Raw genomic sequence first — 10871 nt, forward strand, 5'->3', positions numbered from 1 at the left:
CCCTCTGACATTTGTCCCTTGCCACCTAATACAGGCAGAAAGAGTTGATTCCTAGGTTACAAGAGTAGGGAAACTGATCCTGCTACTCACTGGCTTCAGTACTTGGAGAGCAGGCCCTGCACCTCGCCAGGCCAGCCCACTACATTCCAGCTCATACATTTCCTGGCTTAGAAAAGTATTTTCATGTTGATTGATATTCTACTTCATACTTCTTGTAGTAATTGCTATATTGAAATATAAGTACATATTATATTAATTCAAACAAGAGTATAACAACTAAATGGTGAATAGAAACATTATGACATTTAGGTGGATGTTAAAATAGTCATTATAAATATTTTAGCTAAATAACGGAATAGCAAAACTAGCTGAATCACTTTCTTTTATTGTATACAGTGTTTGAATATTTAAATGTTTATCATTCAGTTGTTATTATAACATAAATACAACTGAAAACACTTGTATTTTAGTTTACACCTGCTAACATACATGCAAATTATACATATATTCATAAAGTCAAAACTATTGAACTATTCAAGGTATATCTCCCATACATATTTCTCTAGGTACAATCTACACCAAAATTAGTATACTTGTCTAATAATAAACTATAGTGTAGATGTTTTAAAGATACTTATTATTTAATTATGCTTTTCTGCGCATAGGTAGACACATGTGTACAGGTGATTGCTAAGTTCAGAGGGATCAGGTATCCTAAAACTTGGGTTATAGGCCATGTGCACCATTAGATATGGGTGTTAAGAACCAAACTCAGGTTTTCTACATAAGTACCACTCCTAACTACTGAGCCGTATCTCTAGCCCTCAGGTATATGTTTTTGACAACTGTATTTATATTGCTTATTCTAGCCACCCTTTAGTTTGCTGCAAGTATTTTAAGAAAATATTTACAAATTATTATAGAAGAAACTTTTTGTTTTGTTTTGTTTTTCCAAACAGGATTTCTCTGTAGCTTTGGAGCCTGACCTGGAACTAACTCTTGTAGACCAAGCTGGCCTCAAATTCACAGAGACCTACCTACCTCTGCCTTCTGAGTGCAGATATTAAAGATGTGCACCACCACTGCCTGGCAGAAGTAACTTTTAAAAGTGTTTATTTGTATTAACATTATTGTATTGTAATTCTAGGTGATTAGCTTCTAAATATGTGTTGTTTTTATTGGTTGATGAATAAATCTTTTTGGCCAATAGATTATCATAGTACAATCAAGCAGGAAATATGAACAGAGATATGTAGAGAGAGTAGGTAGAGTCAGAAGAATCCATGTAGCTGCTAAAAGGGAAGGGTGCCAAAATCTTACTGGTAAACCACAGCCTCATTGTGATTAATAGAAATGGGTTAATTTAAGAAGTAAGAGGTATCTAGGAATACACCTAAGCTATTGGCCAAACAGTGTTGTAATTAATATAGTTTCTATATGATTCTTTGGGTCTGGGCTGCCAGGAAATGAAAATACAGTCTCCATTTTCAAATGTCACCAAAGTGGGGCAACTACATGCACTGAAAACCTGAGAGATTTTGGGAGGTGATTCTAGACATAAAAGAAAAGAGTTAAGAAGGGATTTTTGGTAGCAGCAGTTTTGCCTGAGGCAAGCAGAGGTACATATCATTTAAAAGAGGCTTCCTGACAGCATTAGCAGCAAAAATTTTGTAGCTCTTTTAAGAGGCTCTGTTACCAAACACATAAATGCTATTTGTGTACAGCCTGATGGCATGCTTCCTAGTAGTGGCATGGACCAAGAAACTCCACAGAGTTGTGGTAAAAAGCATGGCTCCCACAAGTACCTCAACCATGAAGCTAGACTCTTAGGAAACTATGAAGTAGGACAGATGCAGTCACCAATGCTGCAGTATAGTGGGCGTGGTCAGCCGGCAATGGGAAATAACCAAACTAGACTTATATGAAATACTCAGCTTTAATAAAAGGAGAAAATGGGAAAAACTTACAGAGCCAGAGTTCCAGCGAAGAGCAGGGAACCAAGAGAGCAAATCACCAAAACACAGATATTTTAAAGGTATTTGTGTCCTCAGACAAGGGATTGGTCAGCTACCACATCATGTCCCCCTTTTGTCTAAATAAGACAGATTCAAAACCAAGTACAACTATATACAATGGGAACAGATAATATAAAATTACAAGCAGCAAATATTAAGCAAGGAACATAGAAGCTTTACTAAGCATTCTACTTCAAGGAGTCTAAATAATGTAGAAGGTAGCTACAATTATCTAATCTTCAACCCCATCAAAGATCTGAGAAGGGAAGTAATATTACTTACGCAACCAGGAAGTGCAAATGAGAAACTTCCAAAATGTGCAACAGATGACAGAGACAACTGAATACCTGGGCAATCACCCAAAGTCTAGTTTGCAATGTTGAGGCAACCAACTTTGGCTAAGGTCTAACACAACTGACATATCATTTTTCAAAGACAAGGAACCTTTAGTAGAACTATCCTACCCTGTCTTGGAAAGATAAGACAATCCTGTTTTATCCACTTATGGATATTCTGTATCTTTGTCAGTAGTTGAGGTATGGGCTTTTCTTTGCCCAAAGGCCAGTTCTGCCAAGAAGAAGACAAGCTCCCATTGGAGTGCCTTTGGTGCTCAATGTTATCTTGGGAGTAGAGCAGTGTTGCCAGGAGTGATTGTGTCTCATAAGTACAAAACTCTAGGTTAGATTTAAGGCCATTTTCTACAGTTCTTTGAAGTGGTCGAAGATTATACTATCTATACTAAATATAGTCTCTATGTATCTAAAAAACCTGATTATCCTAAATATAAATATGACAAACATATAATTCTCAATACTTATCTAATTTGAAGACTAAGAGAATAAACAACTGTGCAATAAATGAAGACAATGATTTCCCAATGTAAACAATGTCATTACATAAATAATATCAGAGGTAGAAATGTACATTGCAATATGGTAAATATCTTAATATAACAATTGCTTTAAACAGAGGTAGAAGCATACTCTCATACAATGTTCAATATATCAATATACAAGAATCAGCACCAATACAGTTTTCTAAAAACAATAACTCACAAATATCAATCATCCCATCATACCAGTTAATCCTCCCTTTTTTCAATATATACACCCCTGAGTCCATATAATACCTCCCCCATCCCCTCGACCCTATACCAACCATCAATTAGTGTCCCTAAACCTGAGGGCAAACTCTGTTGGGAGAGGGGGCATCATCCTCTAAGATTGCTTCCAGCTGACATAGGGCCAATGTTCTTCTCAGGGAATTCTGTGAAAGCAAATGATGGTAAAAATACCCAGGATAACATTTGATCTGAGAAAAATGTATCTAGCCTCTGAATGTTTTGAGGAGATCCAGCAAGAATGTTGTCAAAAATGTGCACCATTCAAAAGTGTCCTGTGCAGTTGGTACCAAAAACAGATCTAATTTTAGTGCTATTAAAAACATGACATCATAATAACCAGTTGGAGTTGATGTTGTGGGGCCCCATCTTCATCTTGGAAACTTCAAAGTTTACTGAAGGAAAATTTGTTGTTTGTTACAGAAAAGGTAAACATTATCTACAAAGACATATACAGACATGTGTATATATATATATATAATATAATATTCATTGAATATATATTCAATGAAAGGTGTATTAAAGAGAGACACAGATATGAGAAAAGGCAAAGAAAGTTTATCAAATATATTTATTATTATTATTATTATTATTATTATTATTATTATTATTATTATTATGTCCCATAACATGACTCCTGACCTGAGACAGAAACTATGAGATATCTCTTATCAACAGGCTTTGAATTGAAGAGAGACTGGGACAGAGTTCAACTCCAAAAACCAGCTCAAAATATTTATAAAGAAATGTTCACTGAGATACATTTAAAAAATTGTTTTTCATACTCACCGAACTTATTTAGTGTTATTGCTGATCCTTGGTGAGTTGTAACTGGTTTCCATTCAGCAGGATTTAAATATCCAGGGTCCCTTAAATTCTTTGAAGATGAGTGTTTTCCTATGGAGATAAGAACCCTGCCCCCAACCTATGTTTCTCTTACCATCAGTATGATCATCATCCTTGTATATGAATTGTTATTTTTCTTTTCCAAGGGACTTCTCCTCTTCAAACTGAACCTTTATTAATTTTGATGGTATCCACAATTTTTCCTTTCCTGTAGAGACAAGATCAAAACCCCTTCCCCAACGCAGCACATCTCCTGGCTTCCATTGCAAGGTCAGCACATCCTTGAAATAAACTGGTTGATTTAATTTAGCAGACTTTTCCATTATCCAATGTCTTCCTGCAGCGATTGTCCCTTTCTCATTAGCGTTGAGAAAATTCAAGGTTAATAAAGCATTATGTAATCTATTTCTGGGGGTATTTTACACCCGTTTCTGTTTGTTTAACATATCCTTTATAGTTCTATTTGATCCTTCTATGACCGCTTGACCCGTAGGATTGTATGGTATACCTGTAACATGCTTAATATTGTAATAAGCAAAAAACCATTTCATTTTCCTAGAGACAAAAGCTGGACCATTATCCATCTTTATTTGTGCAGGTATACCCATGATGGCCATAACTTCTAATAAATGAGTGATTACTGAATCAGCTTTTCTGAACATAAAGCAGTTGCTCATTGGAAACCTGAATAAGCTTCAATGGTATGGTGTACATATTTTAATTTGCCAAATTCTGCAAAGTGGAACACATCCATCTGCCAGATTTCATTCCTTTTAGTGCCCTTTGGATTAGTCCCTCCAGGCAGTGGTATTTGGTTATAGAAAGAGCAAGAAGGGCATTTCTTTACAATCTCTTTTGCTTGTTGCCATGTAATAGAAAACACTTTCTTCAAGCCTTTGCTATTGACATGATGTTTTTCATGAAATTCAGAAGCCTGCAGAACACTACCAATCAATAATTGATCAATATCTGCATTACCTTGTGCTGGAGGACCTGGCAGACCCATATGGGATTGGATGTGTGCTATATACATAGGTCAAAGCCTGTTCCTGATCATGTCTTGTACCTGGATAAACAATGAGGTTAGTTCTGTATCATCAGGTATAAATTCAACAGTTTCAATATGTAAGATAACTCTTTCTGCATATTGTGAGTCAGTAACTATATTAAGAGGTTCTTTAAAATCCCTTAGCACATAAGAATGACATATAATTCTGCCTTCTAGACAGAATCATAAGGACTTTGTTCCACCTTACTCAAGCCTTCTGATTTGTAACCTGCCTTCCCTGATTAATTAGCATTAGTATAAAATGTACAGGCTCCAGTTATTGGAGTGTCACGGATGATTCAAGGAAGAATCCAAGAAGTACTCTTTATAAAGTTAAGCCTCCTGCTTTTCTGGATAGTTGTTATTAATTTCTCCCCCAAAGTTAGCACAAGCTCTTTGCCATGATTCATTGTCTTTGCATATTTTTTTTTATCTCATCAGCAGTGAAAAGCACCATAATTTCTGCTGGATCCATGCCTGCTAGTTGATGAAATCTCAATTTGCCTTTTATAATTAATTCAGAAACTTTTTCCACATAAGTTTTTATTTTTTTACTTGGTTTATATGGTAGAAAGATGCACTCTAATATAATATCATCTCTTTGCATTAAAATTCCTGTAGGAGAAATTTTTGAAGGCAATATGAAGAGAATACAACTGAGTTCTTGATTCACCCTATCCACCTGTGCCTCCTGTAATTTTTCTTCAACCATTGTCAGTTCTTTTTCTACTTCGGCTGTTAATTCTCTGGGACTGTTTAAGTCTTTTTCACAATCTAAGTTTTATTTAAATGAATTATCATATCAGGTGTTATCCCAACAGCCGGTCAAAGGCTGGAAATGTCTCCCAACAACCTTTGAAAGTCATTAAGCGTCCGTAGTCGATTCCCCTAATTTGTGCCTTTTGTGTCTTAATTCTTTGCAAATCTATTTTATAACCTAGATAATCAACAGAATCTCCTCTCTGAATCTTTTCAGGAGCAATTTGAAATCCCTATTTAAGTAAAACTATTTTTACTTCTTCAAACAGTCTTTCTAAGGTATTCATGTTTGAATCAGATATCAGGATGTCATCCATGTAATGAAAAATTATAGATTTTGGAAATTGCTTGTGTATTATTTGTAATGGTTGATTTACAAAGTATTGGCACAGGGTGGGAGAGTTCAACATGCCCTGTGGGAGCATGGTCCACTGGTATCTCCTGGTAGGTTGAGAGTTATTATAAGCAGGCACTGTGAAGTTGAACTTTTCTCTATCTTTTTCTTGCAAAGGTATGGTGAAGAAACAGTCCTTTAAATCAATAAATATGAGAGGCCATCCTTTTGGTAATAAAGAGGGCAGAGGAATTCCAGATTGCAGAGAGCCCATAGGCTGAATAACCTCGTTGATAGCTCTGAGATTTGTCACCATACTCCATTTACCAGATTTTTTCTTAACCACAAATATAGGAGAATTCTAAGGTCTGGTAGATTCTTCTATATGTTGAGCATCCAATTGCTCTTGTACCAGCTGTTCTAAAGCCCACAACTTTTCTTCAGCTAAAGGCCATTGCTTTGTCCATATTGGTTTCTCAGTCAACCATTTTAGAGGCAGGGCTGTTGGTATCTCTGAAGGGGCATCAATTGCTTTGTGTTCTTTTACAGGCCGAACAGCTGGTTTTCACCATCTGTAATATCTTTTAATATTTTCCTCAGAAATATAGTTCTAGATATAGCAGGAATGTTAGTTTGGGTATTCCATTGCTACAATAGGTCACGGCCCCATAAATTCACTGCAATATTAGCTACATATGGCCTTAATTTTCCTATTTGTCCTTCTGTTCCTATGTATTCAACCCATCTCATGATTTGCCTTACTCGAGATAGGGTTCCAATTCCCAGGAACTGAACATTTATGTCCCGAAGAGACCAATATGGATATCAAGATTCTGGAGTAATGATACTTATGTCTGCACCTGTGTCCAGCAGGCCAGTAATAAAAATGCCATTTACACACACTCTTAGCTTTGGTCTTTGATCAGTTATAGAAGTCTGCCAAAATACACGTAACTCCTCTTTCAGGCCATTTTTGCTTTTAACAGCAGGCATAGGGCTTTCTAATTTTCCTGATGAGGGATGTTCTCTGCAGTAACAGGAAATGACTGAACCACATTCGCCATGGGGGCCTGCATAAGCCTAAAGGCTGAGGCCTCCTATTTCTGTTATTCCTGGAAGAGGCATTATTATTATTTCTGGAACTCCTTTGTCTACAATTCCTTTTCATATGTCCCATTTTGCCACAATTAAAACATGTGGTATTTTGATGCCTTCTTTTACCATTGGAAATTGCTTCTTTTACCCATGCTTCAGTGCCATAGTCAAACGTATCAACATTCATTGTATGCAAGACCCATTCATCCAAGGGTGCTGATCTGATCTTTAAAGGCCCTAAAATCCTTTTGCACTTCACATTGGCATTTTCATAAGCCAAAGACTTAATTATTATACGCCTTGCTTCTGGGTCAGATATCTCTATTTTACAGCTTTGGATGCCAAAATGTAGCAGGCATGGTTGGCCGGCAATGGGAAATAACCAAACTAGCCTTATAAGAAATACTCAGCTTTAATAAAAGAAGAAAATGGGAGAAACTTACAGAGCCAGAGTTCCAGCAAAGAGCAGGGAACCAAGAGAGCAAATCACCAAAAACACGGATCTTTTAAAGGTATTTTGTGCAATGAGGGGTCACACCCCTCAGACAAGGGATTGGTCAACTACCCCATTACTGCAGCTTTAATCCTAGCCATATTGCTGATCAAGTTAAAGACTCAGGTGGTCAGAAAAAGATAAAGCTATACAGTAAAGACAAAATTCATATGAAAAACAAAAACATTCTAAAGGGTTTACAGTGTGTTTAAATATATACATAGGCTTCTGAGAGAAAAGAAAAAGGATACAGAAAGTCCTCAAAAAACAAAGAAAAAATAGAGTGGCTAGTTGTAGTGGCATAAGCCTTTCAACCCAGGACATTGGAGGAAGAAGCAGGTGGATTTCTTTGAGTTTAAGACCAGCCTGGTCTGCAAAGTGAGACCCAGGACAACCAAAGATACACAGAGGAAACTTGTCTCAAAAAGGCAAAAGTTAAATAATAATAATAAAATAAATAGAAAGTAATAAAAGAAATAAAGTAAAAAAAATAAAATAGAAGAAATAGAGAGAAAAAAATCATGTAAAATGGAAAATACAGAGTCTGGATTATGTATATTATTTTATTTTCTTTAATTTTTTTTAGTGTGAATAAGCTAACAACAGAGAGACATTGGATGGGCTGCCAAGCTAAATTAACATATATTTTAAAGGTGTCTTGATTTTAAAATTTATGTCTTAGGACGTTACTTTGGAAAAGAGGTTTTGCTTTTGTTTCTACAGAGGATAGAAAGCTTTGTATTCCTTACTATTTAATATTGGCTGATCAAAGAAGACCCCTGAAGTGATGGTCCAGGTGTCCCAATATCCATGACAGTTTCAGAACTGTTGGCAATCAATAAAATATTTTGAACCCAAGCAACCCACACATCACCAGAATTGCTATATAAAATTCAAATAGCTTATACATTGAAAAATTAGGAAACTACTAAAGAAACTAGGACATACAAAAGGTCTTGACTCTTTAAAAAAAGGAGGGGGAAGATAGGGTGGGAAGAAAAAGAATAAGAACTGAGTTGACATAGTAAATTATGTTATCTTTCATGAGAATTTGCCATTAATGAACAAAAGGCAAGCATCTCATACTCCAGTCTTTGCTCAGGTCAAGATTTTTTTCTCAGAAACAGGAACACCAACAAAATACATGCCAGCATCAACATATATAAGAGAAAATTGGAGGATTCAAGGTACAAATAAAGGTCATATCAGAAAAATGACACTTGCAAGCATATGCTATTATCATGAAATATATTTAGCAAAAACTGAAACTAGAAGTAGAAAAGACTAAAAATAGTTGCAGTAAAATATAATATTTGATTCAAAGATTTCTTTTTGCCATAATTAGCTGAAATAAAAAATCCAGGGGAATTCAGAAGATAGAATATAAGCCATCATACCATGTGAAGATTTGATATCATAGTATACTTAAGAATCTATAGTATTTTCTTACTCAAGTGTTTGACTTCCCACAAAGAGCAATGGATGCATAATTAAATAGTTCATGTTCACATTAAAGATAACAGACTACATTCTCTATACTTACCAGAAAATATTTGGAATCAATATGCAATATATATATACATATACATATATATATATATATACTGAGTTGACATAGTAAATTATGTTATCTTTCATGAGAAATTATATAAAATAATATATATCAATAATATATATTATATATATCAATATGCAATATATATATATATATAAACTGTGACATTTTAAATAAATAATAACCTGCTCCCATTGAAAACTACTTCCTAACTCAAGACAGGTTTGTTTTGATTGTACAGAGCTTATAAATTAAACAGAATATCACAGGTTCAATCCTCAGTACTCCAAAATTAAACAACCAAAGTAAATAGTCATTTCAAAATCATATAAGAGAAATATAACAAAGGTCAAATTTATAAATTATGTTTTATAATATTTAAGTATTTTCTTCTGAAAATGGTTGTATGACAGAATAAAAAAAGGAAACTATGAAGAATAAGGAAACATTTGTAAATCTCTCTGGACATTCTTTGTTTATATCTGACCATGGCCCCATCTTATAGTCTGTCCCCAAACCCTCAGTAAGAATTTCACTCTCAGTAGTGCCTCTTAAGACCTGAGCTATAATTATTGAAACACAAAGGAAGACTAAAACCACAGAAAGAAAACAAAGAAATAAACAACCCAAAACATAACAAAATGTCATCAATCAACATATAGCTTTCAATAACAACTTTAAATATTGATAGCCTCAGATTCTCAAACAAAAGACAAGATTAGTTGTATGGCTTGTACCCAACTTCCTAGATGGCCAGGATCCACCAGAGGTTAGAGGGCTCAGAGATCTAGATTAGAACCAACTATTACTTGGAAAAAATGATTCCTAAAAATATCTCTAATACTCATGGATTGACATCTAACATAATAATCATCAGAGAGGCTTCCTCCAGCAATTGATGAGAGCAGATTCAGAGACCCATAGCCAAACATTATGCAAAGTTCAAGGAACTCCACAGAAAAGAGGAAGAAACGATTGTAGGAATCAGAGGTGTTGGAGGACATCTGAAGAAATGGCCAACAGAGTCAACTAGGTATGTCTCATAGGGGTTCACAGAGATGGATGCAAGAACCACAGAGCTTGTATGGGTCTGTACCAGGACCTCTGAATGCATACCATGGTTCTTTACATTGAAGTGTTTGTGGAACTCCTAGCAATTGGAGTGGGGGCTGTCTCTAGCTCGTTTTCTTGCTCTTAGGACTCTTTTTCTTCTACGGGATTGCTTTGTCTAGCATTATTAGGAGGTCTTATTCTTAGTCTTGCTGTGACACGTTTGGTTGAAATCTCTGGAAGGGCTGATTTTTTTTTACAATACTGGGGTATATTTAATATTGAAATGAAACAAAGATGTTTCAAACTTCCTGCAAAAGCTAAATTCCTGTATTTTTAAACCAGTTAATTACTTTCTTGTAGATTTAACAGCAAGCCATATTTTTTTTTACTTTGAATTTTAAAAATTAAAATGTCTTGCATCACCATTTATACTAAATTATATTAGGAGGGAACCTGGTGTTTTAAAAAGATGTGTGTGTGTGTGTGTGTGTGTGTGTGTGTGTGTGTGTGTGTGTATACTTGCACATGCATCATTGTGGCACTCACAGAGGAT

The sequence above is a fragment of the Arvicola amphibius genome, chromosome X, assembly GCF_903992535.2.
Source record: "Arvicola amphibius chromosome X, mArvAmp1.2, whole genome shotgun sequence".
NCBI classification, from domain to species: Eukaryota; Metazoa; Chordata; class Mammalia; order Rodentia; family Cricetidae; genus Arvicola; species Arvicola amphibius.